General features: G+C 37.8%; 1 long non-coding RNA gene across 1 annotated transcript; it reads left to right on the top strand.

Moving 5' to 3' along the window:
* Window positions 1–965: 965 nt before the first annotated feature.
* Window positions 966–16535, top strand: LOC125240281. Its single transcript, XR_007178599.1, has 3 exons — window positions 966–1078; window positions 9023–9119; window positions 16310–16535. It is a non-coding gene; the product is annotated as an uncharacterized LOC125240281 (long non-coding RNA).
* The last annotated feature ends 6973 nt before the right edge of the window (window positions 16536–23508 follow it).

The following is a 23508-nucleotide window of genomic DNA, read 5'->3' as shown; positions in this document are numbered from 1 at the left end:
TTTGCCCTAATCTGTTAAACAAAGGCCTTTGTTTCTATTATTCGCGGTGGTTAGCTCCCGTTTCCACAGCACGTGCTAAGTCTCGGTGTAGTTAAAAAGCAACTATCATGATAGCAATAAGGTTCAAATTTATTAAACAGTTTGCAGTGTGCAAGTAACTTTTTTTGAAGATGACAAAACGTGTTATCTCCGAAAGGGCTTTTTATGGATTTGAACCTTATTGCTATCATGATAGTTGCTTTTTAACTACACTGAGACTATAGCACGTGCCGTTTAAACGGTAGCTAACCGCAGCGAATAATAGAAACAAAGGCCTTTGTTTAACAGATTAGGGCAAAAGCGAAAAGTGCATCTCAGAAAATTCATACTATATACATATTGGTAATAGGTACCAAATTTTAGCTTTCTAGTGCGTTCGGTCAATGAGATTATCCGCGGACGGACGGATTTACGACGGACAGACAGCCAGACATAGCGAAATTACAAGGGTTCCTAGTTGACTACGGAACCCTAAAAACTCTTGACAAAATAAAGTTTGTATGAAAAGAAAATATTTTTATAGGTCAATTTGTAATTTCATAATGCATAGCATAAATAATCCATTAAAATTACAAAATGTAATTTATAATTGATTTGGAAATCGTAATTCCATTATAAATTATAATTATTGTATGTATATCAATGGCTGATTGAAATTACATTCTTTAATTGCAATTTATCCTCGTATTTTAAGAGTTATAATGATGACATATGTATGTATATAGCTGTAATATTCTTGACAACGTATGCTTAATACTAATAAAGATGAATATGAATATGAATAAGGCCCATAGTTGGTTTTTCCACTTTTAATTTGTACATTGTAATGTACATTACATTACGAGGTTAAATTTTGTAATACAATAACTTTTTGCCCAACACTGGGCCCAAGGCATTCATTGAAAAGTAACATTGATTTTTTCATTTCAGGTGCATTAGGACCTGAGGTGGTCCACAGACTATCCTCTCAAAATACTGGGTGGTCTGTTTCTTAATCCATTGCCATGGCATACACATGAAGGCGTCTTCACTTCAAAGGGTAAGTACAGTTTGAAATTAAGCAATTTTGATTTTGTTGTACATGCTCTGGTTTATATTTTGCATGAATATTAATTTCGAAACAATTTTTATTTAGTTACTCCTAAAAAATAAATAATTTAAAAAGTATAAACACGACTGCAGTTTTAAAGCGAACTGAAAAGCTGAAATAGTATTTTCACCACACCAACCGGTAAAGGCTCTCTTTGCTATTCGAAAACAGATAGCAAAATTGGATTTTATCCACAAGAGTGCAAAGTAATTTCATACAAATTTTAACTTAATGTCTTAAGCTGGCTGTTGCAATTTACTTATAAATGATGATTTGGAATCCTAAATATTGAATAAATTGATGAATTTGATTTAGTTTGATGTTTTATAGTCAGTATTTTGTTCGTGTTGGTGTGGTGAAAAATGTTGTGTTTCACTCGGGGGCAAAGTTTGTTTAACCGCACGTGCCAATATTGATACACGAGCAAGCGAAAGATTCCAATATTGAACCGCGAGCGTAGCGAGAGGTTCAATAGTGGAATCTTGAGCTCGTTTGCACGTTATCAATATTGGCACGTGCGGTTAAACAACAACTTTGCCCCCTTGTAAAACAAATAACTATTTATACAATCGTGATATAATACAAAGCTTTTCAGTCGAGTACCATGTTTAGGCCACGAAGCTTTCTGAGTGGCCTAATAGTATGGTACGAGAGTGAAAAGCTTAATTATATCACTATTGTATACAATACTTTTTCTACGAGTCATCATCTTCATCATCAATGGACAGGACACTATACATACAACCGAAATAAAATAATACAAATAGGTACATAATACATTTACCATTTAGAGCGTCATATATAAAATTTCAACGAAACTAGACATTTTAATTTTTTTTTTTTTTACCCCCGACGCAAAAACGACGGGGTGTTATAAGTTTGACGTGTCTGTCTGTCTGTCTGTCTGTCTGTCCCTCTGTCTGTCTGTCTGTCTGTCTGTCTGTCTGTTTGTCTGTCTGTGTGTGTGTCTGTCTGTGGCATCGTAGCTCTTGAACGGATGAACCGATTTCGATTTAGTTTTTTTTATTTGAAAGCTGTATTAGTCGGGAGTGTTCTTAGCCATGTTTCATGAAAATCGGTCCACTAGGTCGCGGTCGGGGGTTTTTTCAAAATTTTAATTCTGTGGTTAGGTTATTTAGAATTTAATTTCCCTTAATGGGATAAGTTCGCCTTTGTACAAATGATGTGTGTGTTCTTTTTTTCTTTACTGTGTGTGTTCTTATCTTTGTACAATAAAGTGTATTACTACTACTACTATTTTAAAACTGCTAATAACCCCAATGCACTTTTTACGTATTTTCTATGAATAGATGACAATTGCACATTTTATCCGGTTCGTAGGGCGTTACTTTTGTACAACAATAGCTTTTTTTTTTAAATTAGCTTGCACCCTTTGCGATAACCCTACAGAGGATGTGGAATCAATAGAAAATCTATAAAATCAATAGCTATGGCGTTACGGTGTAAAAAAAGATTAAAAAAAATTAAAGCGCGCCCGTCGATATAATTTTGTGGTTCCGTATTTTTTAACCCCCGACGAAAAAACGACGGGGTGTGGTGTTATTAAGTTTGACGTGTCTGTCTGTTTGTCTGCCTGTGTGTGTGTCTGTCTGTGTCATCGTAGCTCCCTGTCATGTTTGATGGAAATCGGTCCACTATGTCGGTTTTTTTTTTCAAAATTTTAATTTTGTTTCAAATACATTTAAATATGAATCTAAAATGAAACGAACTTTAATTAGTTTTTTGCCCATATGCATAATGTTTATATGCAATAGATAGATAGGTCTGAGGCGGGCAACCCCATTTCGAGGGAGTCTTCAAACATGGTATTAGTCTACATGTTTGATGGAAACGGTGCGTCGTCCAAAAATAATCGAATTTTCGTTCCCCTTTGATATTCCGGGGAAAAAAATTTTTTTTTTTTCAAAATTTTTATTTAGTTCACAAACTGTTCTACATTTAAATATGAATCTAAAATGAAACGAACTTTAATTAGTTCTCCTTCGCCCATATGCATAATGTTTATAATATATTATTTGTATGTATATTTGTGTATAAGTATATGTGTAATGATATGAACGTATTATTTATGTATTATATTGATTGTAAATAATATTGCTATACTTGTCAATAGTTGTCATGCTTTCTAAATTTATTTTTCTCACTGCACCCACATTCGCGAATTTCTGTTTGGCCCTATGGTTGACTGGTAGAGAATGCCTTAAGGCATTAAGTCCGCCATTTGTACTTTTTTTCCAATTGTGCAATAAAGTTTAAATAAATAAATAAATAAACTTTTTCTGTAGCAAATAAATTTTCATCCTCCGCGCCCTCTAGGTTATATTATTGAAACATTCCAAATCTAGTGACATTTGACACTGACTTTTAGGCTTGTGACATGTACTAATAGTACAAAAGACACGATTCCCTGCACTGTACTAGACCGAACTACTCCCAAATGATTCTACTCTCTAGTACATTACATTACATACACACGCGCAACAGAATGGGAGCAAAAGGAGCGAAGAGCCGAGGAGTGAAAATGACAGCAAAGCGATCCGTGAGACCCGACCGCAACCGAACTAGAACCGACTGACCGGACCGAGAGCGCGCGAAAACGGCCGATCAGCTCTCGGCTAGTACGAGCGAGCGTTACTGTACGCCATATGTACAATTTGTCTCTCGCTCTCTCGGTGTACTACTGTACTAAATGTCCTAAAAGAACGAACTAGTACACTTCGGAGATCGTACTAGTTGGGAGCGATCTTTTCAGTGAACGAGCAGGCACAACTCTACTGACTTTAAGTACGTAAGTGTGCGTGAATTAAATAAATTGCAATATGTTGCAGTTTGAACATGATATTAATGAATCGAGACACAGTTGAGCTTAATATATTTCGGATTGGATGTCATATTTTTTTTGTCTTCGCCCCATCCAACATGGCTTGTAAAATTACTTGACTTTTAGAAAAAATGGTGATAATTCGCAAATTGTGCACAGTATCTTTAAAAGATACTGTGCACAATTTGCGAATTATACCACTAAGTGCTTGGTCGGCAAGGCAACCCGGGACATCCACCTTAATATTGGTTATTACGATGCAGATACAGATTTTTTTTTATAATGTGTATTTGAAGCGCTCACAGCTCTAGCGGTAAGAGCGTGTTACGGTCAAAATCTGGAGGTCGCGGGTTTGAATTGAACCCCGGCTCGTACCAATGAGTCAAATTTCCAAACGGAACTTATGTGCGAAATGTCATTTGATAAGTGCCAGTCGCTTTTCGATGAAGGAAAACATCGTGAGGAAACCAGACTAATTCCAATAGGCCTGGTTACCCTTAAAAGATTGAAGAAGGTCAGATGGCAGTCGCTTTCAGTGAAACTAGTGCCTATGCCAAATCTTGGGATTAGTTGTCACAGAATCGGACCGATAGGTTATGAGATGCGGCAAATGCCGGGATAACGCAAGGAGGATGATGATGAATGTGTATTTGTCAGCTGTATTCACAAATAAACATATATTCTATTCTAAATAACTATTACACACAACAAAATGGGACCCTAAACCTTTTTATTTTTAAATTTCTTCCTTGCGTCACCAAAAATATAGCCGATATTAAAAGTTTGCCCTTGAAATAAGTTCCTAATAATAAAACTGCATTGCCAATCTGCAGTTTTTTCAATCAGCTGCTTTACAGAATATATTTCAAAAGATCGTAAGCGCCAATATGTTTCCGTACAAATCCACCATGTTTTTACTCACGTCAAAATTGGCACAGAGGAGCTTTTTAGGGTTCCATAGTCAACTAGGAACCCTTATAGTTTCGCCATGTCTGTCTGTCCGTCCGTCCGTCCGCGGATAATCTCAGTAACCGTTAGCACTAGAAAGCTGAAATTTGGTACCAATGTGTATATCAATCACGCCGACAAAGTGCAAAAATAAAAAATGGAAAAAAATGTTTTATTAGGGTACCTCCCCTACATGTAAAGTGGGGGCTGATATTTTTTTTCATTCCAACCCCAACGTGTGATATATTGTTGGATAGGTATTTAAAAATAAATAAGGATTTACTAAGATCGTTTTTTAATAATATTAATATTTTCGGAAATAATCGCTCCTAAAGGAAAAAATAATGCGTCCCCCCTCTAACTTTTGAACTTAAAAAATATGAAAAAAATCACTTAAGTAGAACTGTATAAAGACTTTCTAGGAAAATTGTTTTGAACTTGATAGGTTCAGTAGTTTTTGAGAAAAATACGGAAAACTACGGAACCCTACACTGAGCGTGGCCCGACACGCTCTTAGCCGGTTTTTTTTTCTTTTTTTGCAAAAGGGATGCATTTGTGCAATGGGGTTGAAAAACAAGTTTTATGTTAGCTGTTGATAATTTACGCTATTTGACGCGTGATTGGCGCGTGGATGACGCTAGATGTCACTACTCACTACAAATAACTTGCATTTACTGATGTATGGAGTTGCAACTCAGCAGTTCTCGAAAAGTTTGTACAAAAATTAAGGAAAAAGTTAAATTTGTTTTTGTTGATGAATTGAGATTTTATTAAATTTTATTTCATCATTAAGGTTCTCTAGTATCTATATTTCTTAATTATAACAATTAACCCGTATTATATCTCACGAAAGTCGACTTATATTACTAAATATTGGTAACAAAATAGGATCAATTAAAATTTGCTTACGTGGCTATGTACAAAGTTGCCGGGAACTGCTCAACTATTTCCTTAGTTATTCCACTAGCTTTTACCCGCGGCTTCGCTCGCGTTATAAAGAGACAAAAAGTAGCCTACATCAACTATCTCCACTTAAAAAATCACGTCAATTCGTCGCTCCGTTTTGCCGTGAAAGACGGACAAACAAACAGACACACGCACTTTCCCATTTATAATATTAGTATGGTAGGTCTCTAGATACTGACCATTGGCGCGTTGATATCATTTTGCTCAGTCTGTCCGCTCGGCAACAGCCGGAGAAACCGTGTCGGCGAGTCGGTAACCCGTCGCTCGATATCGTGTGCGGTGCAGGGCACGGGAGGCAGCGATAGGGTTAACCGATCCAAGGATTCGAGGCATCCCACGACGTAGTCAACTAGGAACCCTTATAGTTTCGCCATGTCTGTCTGTCCGTCCGTCCGTCCGTCCGTCCGTCCGTCCGTCCGCGGATAATCTCAGTAACCGTTAGCACTAGAAAACTAAAATTTGGTACCAATATGTACATCAATCATGCCAACAAAGTGCAAAAAAAAATGGAAAAACATGTTTTATTAGGGTACTCCCCCTACATGTAAAGTGGGGGCTGATTTTTTTTTTCATTCCAACCCCAACGTGTGATATATTGTTGGATAGGTATTTAAAAATGAATAAGGGTTTACTAAGATCATTTTTTGATAATATTAATATTTTCGGAAATAATCGCTCCTAAAGAAAAAAAAGTGCGTCCCCCCTCTAACTTTTGAACCATATGTTTAAAAAATATGAAAAAAATCACAAAAGTAGAACTTTATAAAGACTTTCTAGGAAAATTGTTTTGAATTTGATAGGTTCAGTAGTTTTTGAAAAAAATACGGAAAACTACGGAACCTCTTATCACGCTTTCCCGCTTGCGCTCATGACTTGCGAACTAAACCGGTCCTCCGGGCGCCGACAAAAAACGTCTGCGGACCGTCTGCGAAAGCGGCTCAGCGAGCCAACCTTATCCACCTCTACCTACAATATATAGACGACCGGTCTGGCGCAGTCGGTAGTGACCCTGCCTGCGCCTGGTCCCGGGTTCGAATCCCGGTAAGGGCATTTATTTGTGTGATGAGCACAGATATTTGTTCCTGAGTCATGGGTGTTTTCTATGTATATAAGTATTTATATATTATATATATCGTTGTCTGAGTACCCACAACACAAGCCTTCTTGAGCTTACCGTGGGCCTCAGTCAATCTGTGTAAATATGTCCTATAATAATTATTTATTTATACCTGTACTGTGCCATAGAGGATTAAGTAAAGGAATAGTTGTAACTTCACAAAAAAAAACGCTGGTGGCCTAGCCGCACAGACATTTATAACTCCGTATAGACAGATAAAGTCTAATTTTTAAATTCCTATTCAACAATATATCACACGTTGGGGTTGAAATGAAAAAAAATCAGTCCCCACTTTACATGTAGGGGGGGTACCCTAACAAAAAAAAAACACTTTTTATCTTACCACTTTGTCGGCGTGATTGATATACATATTGGTACCAAATTTCAGCTTACTAGTGCTAACGGTTACTGAGATTATCCGCGGACGGACGGACAGACAGACATGGCGAAACTATTAAGGGTTCCTAGTTGACTACGGAACCCTAAAAAGGTACGGAGGCCTAGATGGCTTTACACCTTTCGGGTACGCTCAGCTAGATGGCGCTAATATTAATATTTGACATTTTAACACATATCAAGCTAAAAATATGGGCCAAATTGTCAAAACTGAGGTTCAAAAGTTTTAAGCCTGTGTCAAGAGATGGCTGTCTATGCACTGTGATAGGTACACATTTTACTTCAAAAGTAACTTTTTATAATACTCTATCCTCTTTGATGGGAACCAATAGAGACCCGTGTCTGGGAATAGGAATAACCCTATGCTATGTATGTTCCCGGTATTTAAAACATGTGTTGTATGATAAGCTACGTCAAGCCGCGCCCACAGGAAGCAAGGCAGACTCCACTGATAACGCGTGACGTGGACAATAAGGGTTGACATATCTATCACCAAAGGAGGAATAAGTAAGGACAGAGTTGTCTAGCTTTTGCTCGCGTGAGAAAGAGACAAAAAGTAGCATATGTCACTCTCCATCCCTTCAACTATCTCCACTTAAAAAATCAAGTCAATTCGACGCTCCGTTTTGCCGTGAAAGAAGGACAAACAAACAGACACACACACTTTATAATATTAGTATGGATGGGCCATTTTTTTTTTTTTCAAAGTTGTCCACCCCACTTTTTTGTAACATGGGTTTAATACTCAGAATCGCGAGGTCTTTCGATCCTGATAGGAGAAAAAAATGTACCAAGATTTCCATACATTTTTTCGAACCTTCCATTCCGTTACCGCCATACAAATGAAAAAATGGTAACGGAAAGGGAAAAAACCTTGGGACACTTTTTTTCTCATGAAATAAAACTATGGAAACTGATTAAATCGCGTATAATGAATTTAAAATACATCCCGACGTTTCGAACTCTTTACAGCGTTCGTGGTCAACGGGTGACTGAGGAAAAATTAAAATGTGCACTTTTTTTCTCCTATTAGAATTGAAAGCGCTCGCAATTCAGAGTGAAAACCGCATAAAAATTTCCAAATCCAAAAAAAAGTGGGGTGGACAACTTTGAAAAAAAAATGGCCTGGATACACAGAATATTTAGCACATGAAATGACAATTTTTTTGGGGGGTTTGTGATGTTAATTAATTCCTTCATTTCCGTCCTTGGAACCTTGGTCTTAGGACTCCTAAGGACCACGGTTTTGGAGATACAATTTTTTCTGTATAGTTAAAACTGATAACATTTTGATACACCCATATCGAATGTAGGACCGATATCCCATACATTTAAACCGCCATCTTTGACTTTTGCCTTTGAAATCCTTCCTTCATCTGATATCGGATCGGATAATGTGAAAACGCACTAGTGTTGCTATAAAAAAAAACCATTTCTGCTCTTGATTTCCAGGCTGTAAGACCTGATAAAATTTCGACATTCCAAGCCTTATTTTGTAAGCAACATTTTACATGATTTTTTTTTTGTTTGATATCAGTATTTTGAATAAGCATATTCTCTGATGGTAATTTTTCGATTGTCAAAAAAACTTCTGAAATTAATTTAAAATTCTTTTTAATTTCAGGCAACTCAGGAGCCAATGAACGAAATAAATGTCAAGTTGAAGAAATGAGTGCTACAGGAAGATCTACAATGATGAACTATCTTTCCGCAGCTCGCAGGTATGTTTTGTAGATCTGGCCTAAGTACCTTCTCGAAATAAAGGGAACAGACAAACAGACGGACAGCAAAATTATCCTTAAAGCGTTTTTATTTATTTTTAACCCCCGACGCAAACACGACGTGTCTGTCTATGTGTGTGTCTGTCTGTCTGTGTGTGTGTCTGTCTGTGGCATCGTAGCTCCCAAACGGATGAACCGATTTGGATTTACTTTTTTTTGTCTGGAAGCTTTAGACTTCCTAACATTCGCGTCTGTAAAAAGTTCACAGTGGATCATTTTAGCAAGAAAAACGTGGCAATTTCTACCATCTATAGAATTCTGGCATCCTTGACGGTAGTTCGAAGAGGTGGCAGCAGTCGACCAGCGAAGATTATGACTAACATATCGAGAAATGTCTTTCAAACCTTGATGTACAGACAGACAGACAGACCCACTTTCCCGGTAGATTTATAAAGAAACAAGTATTATTATATAAGTGGCGCCAACATTGATTACAGCTATACAAGGTGCTCGCGAGGAACCCATATAACTTTAACGGCATATTCTTGGTCACATTTTAAGACTAAAATGTCATATAAACTTTTCTAGATTTCGTCTAGTTTCAGAGTTATTGCCAATTTAAAAAAAAACATTTCCGTATTGTTACTCAGTAGAAAAGGTTTCTTAACGGCGCTGATGCGCAATTGTGGAGCATAGTCTCACAGTAGTCATTGATAGATGTCAAAATGTGACAAGAAAAACTTCCAATTAATTTGGTTTTTAGAAAAATAAATGAAGGAACTCATTTTAATTGCCAACTTTATGGATAAAAAGAAATTTTTATGTGAAAATACGTCCAAAAAAGTAAAAAAAAAAACAAAAAAAAATTTTTTTTTTGGCGAAAAATTTTAAACTTCATATAACATTTTTTCTTTCTTTTTGCCTCAGAAACGCGTGGTTCAAGTTATGCGGGTTCCTCGCGAGCACCTTGTATATAACCACCTTATGTAACCATAACGGTCTCATACATATTCATATTAGATGTATTTACATATGCTCTGTGTCTAGTCGTGGATTTTTTGCTCAAATTTGTCAGTCTGTGTCAATTTATTTATGCTTGCATCCTGAACTCAAATAAATACATAAATAGTTATTTGTTTTTCCCCTCACTAGCTCGGAAACACGTGTTTTGTCCTTTAATACCAGCGGGTAAAAACGCATTTTATCCACTAGTGGATAAAGTAATTTGACCTTGAATATAGTAATTTTTTCAGTTTTAAAATTGATAAAAGTGAGTGAATCTAGTGATGACGATGATTTACCACATGTGGAACTACTGGAAGCAGTGATAAATGCGTTTTTTGCGTTGTACTTTCCTCGCTATAGTGAGGGGAAAAGTTTTGTGTTACACTCGGGTGCAAATGTATTGTACTTCTCGTGTATTGAAAAACTCGCAAGTTCAGGATTCTATTCTCGAACCACTCGCTTCGCTCGTGGTTCAACTATAGAATCCTTTCACTTGCTCGTTTTTCAATTCCACACTCGGCGTTAAAATACAACTTTGCACCATTGTATAACAAATAACTATTACAAGGGGGCAAAAGTGTTGCTTAAAAACCACACGTGCCAATATTGATACCGGAGCAAGGGAAAGATTCCAGTTTTGTACGGCGAGCGCAGCGAGTGATTTGAGAAATGAAATCTTGAGCTTTGCGAGGGTTTCAAGGCACGAAGGTTAAACAAACTTTGCCGTGCCGTGGTGCTAAGGTGTGATCGTGGTCAAACGTCTACCTATTCATACTAAAAAAAAACACTCAAAATTTTTCACCACAAACACGAACAAAAAACAGACTATAAAACATGAAACTAAATCAAATTTATTAATTTATTCAATATTTATGATGCAAAATCATCATTTATTTATACATCAAGTTAAAATTGTATGAAATTACTTTGTACTCTTGTGGATAAATATTATATATTATATTATAGGACATTCTTACACAGATTGACTGAGCCCCACGGTAAGCTCAAGAAGGCTTGTGACTCAGACAACGATATATATAAATATACTTTATATACATAGAAAACAACCATGACTCAGGAACAAATATCTGTGCTCATCACACAAATATATGCCCTTACCGGGATTTGAACCCGGGACCGCGGCGTAGCAGGCAGGGTCACTACGCGCTAGGCCAGACCAGTCGTCAAGAATGGAGGAATGTATACAAATAACTATTGTTTCTAGCAAAGACCTATATAACTTCGTATAGACAGATAAAGTCTAAGAAAAAACCCCCAAAACCATACAGAAAAAGGTACGGTGAGCTAGATGGCGATACACCTTTGGGGTACGCTCTGCTAGATGGCGCTAATATTAATATTTGACATTTTATAACCTCAAAATTAAAATTTTGAAAAAACCCCCGACCGCGACCTTGTAGACGGATTTTCATGAAACATGGCTAAGAACACTCCCGACTAACACAGCTTTCAAATAAAAAAAACTAAATCGAAATCGGTTCATCCATTCAGTAGCTACGATGCCACAGACAGACACGACACACAGACAGACAAACAGACAGACAGACAGACAGACACGTCAAACTTATAACACCCCGTCGTTTTTTCGTCGGGGTTAAAAACATATCAAGCTCAGAATATGGGCCAAATTGTAAAAACTGCGGTTCAAAAGTTTTAAGTTTGTGTCGAGAGATGGCAGTCTATGCACTGTGATTACACATTTTACTTTGACAGTAACTCTCTTTGATACTCGATCCTCTTTGTTTCTAGTCAAAAATCAGTCCTCACTCGTAGTCAAAACACTACTAAACACTAAACATAGTCTGCTCGCCGTCTAGACGGGGAGCAGTGGGAGTGGGGGGGGGGAGTCTAGACAGCTGATCGACTTTATACAGTAAGTAATTGTTGAACTTGTCTCTAGGTAATGGTAACCTGAAAATAGCTGTAGTATGGAATTACCGTTTGAATGATGTAATTAATTGAGAAAGCTCAGAAATATATTTTTCCCTCACTAGCTCGGAAACACGTGTTTTGTCCTTTAATACCAGTGAGTAAAAACGCATTTTATTCACTAGTGAGTAAAGTAATTTGACCTTGAATAAAGTCAAATTAACTGCTTTAAAATTGATAAAAGTAGTTGAATCTAGTAATAAAGATGATTTACCACCTGTGAAACTACTGGAAGCAGTGATAAACGCAGTTTTTGCGTTGTAGTTTCCTCGCTATAGTGAGGGGAAAAGTTTTGTGTTACACGGGTGCAAATGTATTTTACTTCTCGTGTGTTAAAAAACTCGCAAGTTCAAATTCTGAATCCTATAGAATTCTTTACTTGCTCGTTTTTCAATTCCACACTCGGCGTTAAAATACAACTTTGCCCCCTTGTATAACAAATAACTATTAATCCAGTGACAAGATTTGTTTGACCGTCTATAAATGTCGCCCTATACAAAAATCTCCACCCCGTCACAAATTACGACAACTCTTTTGATTTTTAACCCCCGACGCAAAAACGAGGGGGTGTTATAAGTTTGACGTGTCTGTCTGTCTGTCTGTCTGTCCGTCTGTCTGTCTGTCTGTCTGTCTGTCTGTTTGTCTGTCTGTGTGTGTGTCTGTCTGTGGCATCGTAGCTCCTGAACGGATGAACCGATTTCGATTTAGTTTTTTTTATTTGAAAGCTGTGTTAGTCGGGAGTGTTCTTAGCCATGTTTCATGAAAGTCGGTCAACTATGTCGCAGTCGGGGGTTTTTTCAAAATTAAAATTTTGTGTTGTTAAATTTTTACCCAGTTTAATCTAGGTGGCGCTGAGTACTTTTTCTACTCCCTCAAGTAAAATTTTGTATGATATTTGTTTTTAACCCCCGACGCAAAAACGAGGGGTGTTACAATTTTGACTTGTCTGTCTGTCGGTCTGTTTGTGTGTGTGTCTGTCTCAGGCATCGTAGCTTCCGAACGGATGAACCGATTTAGACTAAGTTTTTTTGTTTGAAAGCTGAATTAGTCGGGAGTGTTCTTAGCGGTAGGTTATTTCAAATTTTTGATTTTGTGGTTAGGTTATTAGCGTAAGGGGTTAAAAACACATAGTACGTTGCCTGTGTGGTGACGGGTTAAGAATTTCACCACCCCCTTTCTTCCGGTGGGTGTCGTAGAAGGCGACTATGGGATATGGGTTAAATTGTGGCGTAGGCGAGAGGCTGGCAACCTGTCACTGCAATGTCACAGTTTTGTTTTCTTTTAACCCCTTATTTGCCAAGGGTGGCCCTGAAGCTTTAGTAGTTCCATGTGCTCTGCCTACCCCTTTATGGGATACAGGCGTGATTGTATGTATGTATGTATGTAGTACGTACACAGGATTTTGACCTTCATAAAAAAAAGGTTAATAATCTACTACCGCACGGGACGGGCGCTTGTTTACCACCGTTACATAAAGCTGCGCCCGCGACCATCTGCCGCGTTTCTCACGCGTCGCTTTTTACGCTTTTTAGCGAATTTCGCGACCACCTGTTGAGTGGGGATCTTTACCGGATACTAACTGTTTGAGTTTTTTTCATAGATTAAGTATATTCACTATACACCAGTGGCGGAGCGTCGATACAACTCGATTCCCAACGGGTTCCCTAAAATTTTCTAGTATCTGTAGAAGTCCATACAAAACAGATGCCAAAAACCCCTCCGGCTTTACCAACGAAAATTTTCACGCCCCGCCACTGCTATACACCCTGTTTTTATTGAATTCCGTTAACTTTAAGGGAAGATTCTTTAGTTCAAATACAATCAATTTCTCTAAGAAAGTACCCTCTTAACTCTTACCGTTATCGAATTATTAAAAAAAATTTTCCCCACACCAACTGGTAAAGGCTTTTTTTGCTATTCGAAAACAGAGAGCAAAATTGCATTTTATCCACAAGGGGGCAAAGTAATTTCATACAAATGTTAACTCGATGTCTTAATCTGGCTGCTGGATTTTACCTATAAATGATGATTTTGCATCATAAATATAAATATTTATATTGATCGATCAGGGACGCTCCGGGCCTTCGGCCCTACGCGGAGCTCGGCCTTCGGCCTTCGCTGGGTTTCCAAGCTCCGCGTCGGGCCTTCGGCCCGCCTGGGAGCACAGTCTGTGAATAAATTGATGGATTTGATTTATTTTGATGTTTTATAGTCAGTATTTTGTTCGTGTTGGTGTGGTGAAAAATGTTGTGTTTCACTCGGTGGCAAAGTTTGTTTAACCTTCGTGCCTTAATATAAAAAAATCCTCTCGTATCAACGTATTGTGTATTTTAATGCTGAATCATTGTTTGTTTTTTATTAGTATTAGAGACATCTCTACAGTATCGCTATTTTTTTTTTAAATGTTACCTCCCCTATTTTACCCGATCAAGAAATCGGAAGCCATTAAACGAAGATACCGTAATCTTTGCCAAATTCACTTCCTTTCGCAAAAAATACAAAAAAAACGTTCACAATTTGTCTCTATTGGGCTTTTGTTGTTTTTTGTATGGTCTCACGCTTTTTAGCATTGTGTTTTTTGACAAAAATGTTTTTTTTTTTTTTTTTAACGGATTTCGTGTCTGTGACACCTAGTATTGTTATAAAGTGAGTAATTCGTATAGTTTTTTTTACAAATACGGTATACTTATACACCCTATAAAACAAAATCGCCGTATACAACACATTCTCCTAGAGTGCCCATCTAGTCGATCGATACACTGGAGGCTCCCCGGAAGACCTGATTGAACTTAAAGACGAAGCTATAAAGTGGATTAATTCTCTGGAGTTAGATTTATGAATTCTCTGTATTGTATACACCGTGTTTTTATTAAATTCCGTTAACTTTAAGGGAAGGTTCTTGAGGTCGAACACAATAGATTTCTCTAAGAAATTAGCGTCCTAACTCTTACGGTTTTCGAATTATTATAAAAATAAATTTCATTACTGAATACGTGTGTCGCATCCCTTACCATTTCCTTGAATGTCATGATTATAAAAACGAAAAAAAAATTCGAATTTAATGGAAAACAAAAAAAAACACGGTGTTTATGTCGCAGGGAAATGGCCAAAACAGAGATTTGATCAAATCTCTAAGGGATATGATCAAATCACGCAAGATGCCAAAATGACGAATCCATTTCATCATTTATCTAGAAAATTTCAGTCATTTGACAAAATCCCTGACTCTGTTTAGTGAAATCACTAAATCGGCCAATAGACACGCCACGTTTCGTCATTTCACTAGATTTGATAAAATCCCTGAACCACAACAGTAAGTTGATGAAACGAACTCAAAAAGTCAATTTCTTTTAACATTTCGCTAAACGAATTTAGGGAAATGATAAAGTCTTAACTGAAATATGATATAATAAATATGGTGATTTGATCAAATTTCTGGACAGGTTTCGTCGCGATGAAATCTCTATTTTGGCCATTTCCCTGCGACATATATATTGCCATACGATTTTAAATAAATAACAAAATTGCCCGCCGCTTCTGTCTGTGCAAAACATCAAACTAAATCAATTCTAAACATTTATGATTCAAAATCATCATTTGAATGTCAATTTTACCAGACAGCTTAAACATCAAGTTGAAACTTGTATGAAATTAATTTGCATGTTCGGGCCATTTTTTTCAAAGTTGTCCACCCCACTTTTTTTTTGGATTTGGAAATTTTTATGTGTTTTCCACTCAGAATCGCGAGCTCTTTCAATCCTAATAGGAGAAAAAAAGTGTCCCAAGGTTTTTTTCTCATTCCGTTACCATTTTTTCATACATTTTGTATGGCGGTAACGGAATGGAAGGTTCGAAAAAATGTATGAAAATCTTGGGACATTTTTTTTCTCCTATCAGGATCGAAAGAGCTCTCGACTCTGAGTATGAATCGCGTAAAAAATACCCATGTTACAAAAAAAGTGGGGTGGACAACTTTGAAAAAAATGGCCCGTTCGCTCTCTTGCGGATAAAGCGCCTTTACCAGTTGGTATTGTGACAATAACTATAGATATTAACACACAGAAAAATAATTACACAAACGTTTGTCAACGTATTTTTGGGCCACCCTGTCCTGGCTCAAAATCTCATTAATTAGTAATTAATGAGGTGTGTAATTAATAATTACACATCAAATCCAGAATTACATTATATATTAGTTATACCTACTGGCTCAAAATATCATTATTTCATTTCAGGTGCGGCCAAGAACACTACAGGGTGACATGGACATCCCTGTCACAACCGTGACGGCTAGACGGACAGACAGACAGACATACAGGGTATAGTATGGCTTCTACGGATCATCCGCATATCTTGGAAAAATGAGTAATGAGTACAAGTTGCTTAAGCGCGGGTTTATTTCGTACCAGTGGGCATTTTCATAAATTGCGACCCAAAATGAGTGACAGTTGTTAACAAAAAGTTACCTCGCTGTCAGTTTAGTGACGACAAAATTACAATAAAAATATGTATTGTTTTGTGTTAGTTATAAAAACTCCGGTAACCTTAAAATCTAGGGTGAACAGGTATCTTCTGGGTGAGCTCACTCCATCGTAGGCCATGTGTTTGCCTTTGGCTAGTCTGTGGCCAATGGTTAGGCACTGGTTCCACCGCGAGCTAGTAAGCTATTGTTTATAAATGCGAACAAAAGATAAGCACTCCCGTGCAAATAAAAGAGACACGGCGATATTGATAGCTCACCGCTGGGCGAACTATAAACATAGCCGTGTCTCTTTTATTTACGCGGGAGTGATGATCTTTTGTTCGTTTTTATAGCCGATAGCTCATAGTTTACTAGCTCGCGGTAGGACCAGTGCTTAAGCCCATTTATAATATAAAAACTTCGAGCATTAATCTACATTTAGAACGTGAAAAAAGTTAATTTTCAGACAAATTTAATGCTTAATTTGTGTCACAAAACTGACAGTCAACTTTTTGTTCACAACTGTCACTAATTATGGGTCCCAATTTCTGGAAATGCCCCAGTACAAAAGTAAGTACCAAGTATGGAGAGTATGGGAGTATGGAGTATGGAGTCACAGAGACAACCACTATATGGACGCTATCCTAGAAAAACTTAGCATTTGTTGATAACTTAGCGTTTCGTTTTCTTTCAACCCACAGAACTAGATTTAGATAGAAGAAACAAGTTCATCTATTTGTATGGCGGCTGAGCGTGTCAGATTTTGTACTGAAGTTGTTACTTGCCTGTGATTTTAAATATGTCTCAGGCCTCTGAGTGTTCATAATTTTTGTGTTGTTGTAATTAAATATCACGTAACTTCAACTTACAAAATCTGACGCATGAAAGCTGCAACCTGCGAGTAAAGACGGACAACTCAGTGGATTTCACTGAGTTCATTTGACACGCTCTAAGTAGATACGTTTGCTTGATCTATGGTATATATGACATCTGTGTTTCAACCCCTTATTTGCCAAGAGTGGCACTGAAGCTTTAGTAGTTTCATGTGTTCTGCCTACCCCTTTATGGGATACAGGCGTGATTGTATGTATGTATGTATGTTGTTGATTGTTAAGAATATGTCAAAGTTCAGCCAAAAGGTGAATATGAATGAAGAAATAAAAGTCCCGTAAACTATGATTACAGGAGACTAATAAATCCCCCCCTCCCGCCCTCTATTATATACCTTAATTTGATTCTAGGCCATTTACTTAGACACGTCATATTGACAATGACAGGTGTCACACGGTGGATGGCCAATCAAATTGGCTGGCTGGTTGACTGTCCAATACAAAGGAGGGGAGGGGGGGGGGGGTAGCTAAGATGAACGAGGAAAAACATCTTCTTCGTATTAGCATAGAGGAATAAGTAAGGAAAGAGTTCTAGCTGCTACTTGTCAATAGATGTCGCGACTAACACAAAGTCTAATGCTCAACAATTTTTAGCTAATATTACAATAGTATTAATCAGTACTCTGATATTAACTCCTTTTGCTTGTAATATAAGCTGTAAACTGTTTTAATATTACATTTTTGGCAGACGCGACACTATTGGCACCTAGTGTCGAGTAGTGGTACTGATAATTTACGCTAATTGACTCTAATTGAATTGACGCTAGATGTCACTACAAACTCTTCTATGCTACCCACCTAATATGTTTTTTTTCAGCTCTCATCAATATGTTCTATGCTATTAAATAAATTGTGTATTAACAACGTGGCCACTGGCTTAAAACTATATTTTCGTGGTCTTGTTTGTGACCACTCTGTCACACATATATTTTTGTTGATCTTGTCAAAACGTGACAACGAAAAAGCCTAAGGCACTGGTCCCATCGCGAGCTAGTAAGCTATGAGCTATTGGCTATAAAAACGAACAAAAGATAAGCACTCCCGTGCAAATAAAAGAGACACGGTGATTTTGATAGCTCACCGCTGGGCGAGTAACTATAAACAACGCTGTGTCTCTTTTATTTGCACGGGAGCGACTATCTTTTGTTCGTTTTTATAGCCGATAGCTCATAGCTTACTAGCTCGCGGTGGGCCCAGTGCCTAACTCCTTTATCAATTTCTGGATACACTACATTAGTGTCAAGTAGACCGAATGTTTTTCTGAGAAACATGTTATACGAAGTGTGTTTCTGGCCAAAATTATTCTGCCAGATGAGGGTAACCCGGTGCTACTTTTGTTTGTCACTCGAACTTCAAACCTATACTTTTGATAAAAATGTTAAGACGATACGGTAGGGGTCAATTCTCCATACAAACGCTCTCGACTATTTCCTCCCTGGTTTTTGAAGATAGAGCAATGATTTTTTTCAACACAGATTGTTATAATTTTTACCTGTGTCGGACCGTTTTGATTTTTTTGATATTCTACTTTTTAAAGACTCTAGAGCCAATCAAAAATTTCCAAAAACGGTCTTTTTCATTGTGGCGCAAAAAAAGGTGTGATACTCAATATTGGTAACAATTAACAAAAAAAGCTAAACGGTCCGACATAGATTATTTCATTGTTATTCAGATTCTCAAATTTCGTTCCGATTGATTAAGTTTTGAAGGAGGAAAGAGTCGAGAGCGGAACCTCGATTTTAAAGATTTTTTTGAAATATCTTTTGACTGAGTTGTTCTTAATGGACAATTTTTTATCGATAAATCTAGTTAATAACACTTGTATATTTAACTAAAATTCCCAAGTTGAAAGGGGGGCTTCTTTCCATTTTAGCATTTTCGCTACTGTATCCTCTTAAGTATGAATTCAAAATTCATACTTAACATGTCCGATCACACCGCTTTTTAAAAAAACCGGCCAAGAGCGTGTCGGGTGTCGGGCCACGTTCAGTGTAGGGTTCCGTATTTTTCTCAAAAACTACTGAACCTATCAAGTTCAAAACAATTTTCCTAGAAAGTCTTTATAAAGTTCTACTTTTGTGATTTTTTTTCATATTTTTTAAACATATGGTTCAAAAGTTAGAGGGGGGGACGCACTTTTTTTTCCTTTAGGAGCGATTATTTCCGAAAATATTAATATTATCAAAAAACGATCTTAGTAAACCCTTATTCATTTTTAAATACCTATCCAACAATATATCACACGTTGGGGTTGGAGTGAAAAGAAATATCAGCCCCCACTGTACATGTAGGGGGGGTACCCTAATAAAAAATTTTTTTCCATTTTTTATTTTTGCACTTTGTTGGCGTGATTGATATACATATTGGTACCAAATTTCAGATTTCTAGTGCTAACGGTTACTGAGATTATCCGCGGACGGACGGACGGACGGACGGACGGACAGACAGACAGACATGGTGAAACTATAAGGGTTCCTAGTTGACTACGGAACCCTAAAAACAGTAAATTAAAAACAGATTCCTGTTAAAAGGACGTAATTTTATTGTTTTAAAACGGCTTTTAAGCGTTTGTGTGACTCTTTATATTTTTACTAGAGATGCACCGAATATTCGGTTACTATTCGGTATCCGGCCTATTCGGCCCTTATTTTAATATTCGGCCGGATACCGGATAGTGACGTACTATCCGGCCGGATACCGGATGTGCTATTTTTGATTGAATGATTTTGGAGTAGACAAATTAAATGTAAAAAAAACAGTTACGGTTATAATACTTATAATCATAGCTCTTTATTATTAAAAAAAATAAACATTTAAACAAAAACGGACTCCGCGTGAAGTTCACTACGAAACAAGTCAAAACCTGCACGACGCGCCCCCTCCCTGTTTAAATTGTAGGTATTGTAGGTAAAATTCTGCTGGCCGAATATTCGGCCGATGGTTAGGCCGAATATTCGGTATCCGGTATCCGGCCAAACAATTATTCGTTGCATCTCTAATTTTTACATTCAGCTCTCAATTGTCTCTTTTTATTTGTACATACATACATACATACATACAATCACGCCTGTTTCCCAGAGGGGTAGGCAGAGATCACGGATTTCCATTTACTACGATCCTGACAAACCACTTTCGCTTCAGACACTTTCATAACATTTCTCATACACGCTCGTCGGTTTCGAGTACTTCTGACCTGGCCTCTTTGCAATATTTCCCCGATTTGATCAAGAAAAGTTCGCCTAGGTCTTCCACTACCAACTGACCCTTCCACTCCTTTTTCATATACTTTCTTCGTTAATCTCCTCTCATCCATCCTCTCTACATGCCCAAACCACCTTAACATACCCATCTCAATCTTTGTCACCACATCTACATCCACTCCACACTTCTCTCTTATCACGCTATTTCTGATCCTATCACTCAACTTTACACCAGCCATGCTTCTTAACGCTCTCATTTCTACGGCATTCACTTGACTTTGAAGTCTTTTCTCCCACACCCAACTTTCACTACCATACATAAGTGTAGGCACCAAAACTCCTCTATGCACCGCCAGACGTGCTTTTTGCGACACTTTCTGGCTGCCCATAAAAGCGTTTAGTGCTCCATTCACTCTATTCCCAGCATTCACTCTCCTTTCAATATCTTTTCCATGTTTACCGTCCCTTGTAAACAACGTTCCCAAATACACAAACTCTTTCACTTGTTCCAAACTTTCATTATCGATCTCAATTTCGCAATCTGTCATAATCTCATCTCTTTCAAATACCATTACTTTCGTCTTACTGACATTCATTCTCATTCCTTTCCTCTCGAAGGATGCATGCACTCTTGTTACCATCAGTTGTAACTCCTCGGCCGACGACGCAAGTAATACTAGGTCATCGGCATATAGGAGACATTTGACCAGTAACCCTTCCATTCTCAACCCACAATCATAATCTTTCAGATCTTGCAAACAACTATCCATGAATAAATTAAACAGCCACGGCGACGCTACACATCCCTGTCTAACACCCTTTTCGATGCTAAACCACTCAGTGTATGACCCGTTTATTCTCACGCAAGCACTGGAATCCTCATAAAGAGATTTCAGTGCTTGAACGAGTTGACTGCCTACTCCATACATGGACACTACCGACCACAATTCATTCCTCATCACTCTATCATACGCCTTTTCCAAGTCCACGAAAGCGCAATAGACCTTTTGACCTTTGGCCAAAAACTTTTCGGCTATGCATCGTAAGGAAAAGACTTGATCCGAACATCCCATACCCTTTCTAAATCCCGCCTGTGCATCCCATACTTTCTCGTCGGTTACTCTCACTACTCTCTCAATCAACACTTTCGCATACAGTTTTCCGACGATGCTGAGTAAGCTAATGCCCCTGTAGTTTTTGCAGTCCAGTCGTGAGCCTTTTCCCTTGTAAAGAGGAACGATGACGGCCTTGCACCAGTCCTTAGGTACCCGGCCGGTACTGAAGCACAAATTGAAAAGGCGATACAACTAGGGCTTGCATTCCGGAATTCCGGAATCTCGAAATTCCGGAATTTCGGACAATTTTTCCGATATTACAGTTCCGGAATTGAAACACATAATCTCGAAAATTCCGGAATTGAAAAAAGATATATTTTTGGACGAAAACGTGTAATATCAGCCTGGTTATTTTACAAAACTACCACCGCGTCTATAAAAGATATGTAAATTCATTAAGTTATACACTCCTCGGATTCAGGTAGTGCCTATTTTATGACCAAAGGGTTGCATCCAAGGCTAGTTAAAGCGAGATAGTGTAGTTTTAACCCGCTAATATTATATTGGGTTGGTAAGAAAGTAATGAGCGATCGATTGAATTCCACATAAAATTTTTGAGAGAGTTCTAGAATCTTCTATAGTCGAAAGTATATAAAGGGCGAGTCGCACAGTTTCTCGTCAGTCATTCACTAGCTGTCGCCGAGCTAATATAAGGAAGAAAATGGACGAATTAAAAGTGCATGTAAGGCATTGCTTACTATATGAATTTCAGTCTGGCCATTCAGCCGCCGAAGCAATGCGTAATATATGTCAGCGTGTTGCTCCTGAAGTTGTGTCTGAGGCCACGGCGAAACGATGGTTCCAGCGGTTTCGTAGTGGCGACTTTTCATTATCAGATCAACCTAAGTCTGGTCGACCGGTGAAGATTGATGTAGCCAAATTAAAAACCTTAATTGAAGGAGATCCGAGGCTAACGAGTCGTACTCTTGCTACCGAGTTAGGCTGCTCTCATGTCACCATAGAAACACATTTACACGAGTTGGGAAAAAACTACAAATACAGTGTTTGGATACCGCACGAACTTGATAGAGATCAACTAAACCGCCGCGCCGTGCCGATATCTGCATACAACTTCTGTCTTTTCGCCGCACATTCAACTGGTTGGACCATCTTATCACTGGAGATGAAAAATGGGTCTTATATATAAATCACACACGCAAACGTCAGTGGCTAGCTCCAAACGAAAAAGGAATAGAGGCACCAAAAATAGAGCCTCACCCGAAAAAAGTTATGCTGTCCGTTTGGTGGGATATTCATGGTATTATTCACTGGGAACTCCTACCAAGTGGAATGACTGTTACCGCATCAGTATACTGTAATCAGCTTGAAAATTTAAACCAAAAAATCTGTCAGAATCATCCACAGCATGCTAAAGTTTTTTTCTTACACGACAATGCTCGCCCACACATTGCAAAAGTGACTCGGCTAAAGCTATTGGAGCTAGGTTGGAAAGTGATACCTCATCCACCGTACTCTCCAGACTTGGCACCTACGGATTACGCATTGTTCAGATCGCTAAGCAATGCCTTGAATGAAAAAAAGTTCGATGATCAAGCCCATCTACGACAGTACATAGCTGAGTTTTTTGAATCTAAACCTAAGAACTTCTTCGCCGATGCTATTCATTCTTTACCAGAACGATGGAGACAAGTAGTAGATAACGAAGGCCGTTATATTTTTGATAAATGATTAAAATAATAAATTAAATAAAAATTACAATATTGGTTATGATTCGCTCATTACTTTCTTACCAACCCAATACCATTG

This window comes from Leguminivora glycinivorella, chromosome 27 (assembly GCF_023078275.1).
Source record: "Leguminivora glycinivorella isolate SPB_JAAS2020 chromosome 27, LegGlyc_1.1, whole genome shotgun sequence".
Lineage (NCBI taxonomy): Eukaryota > Metazoa > Arthropoda > Insecta > Lepidoptera > Tortricidae > Leguminivora > Leguminivora glycinivorella.
The sequence above is the reverse complement of the archived record's forward strand: the minus strand, read 5'-3'. Positions and strand labels throughout refer to the sequence as shown.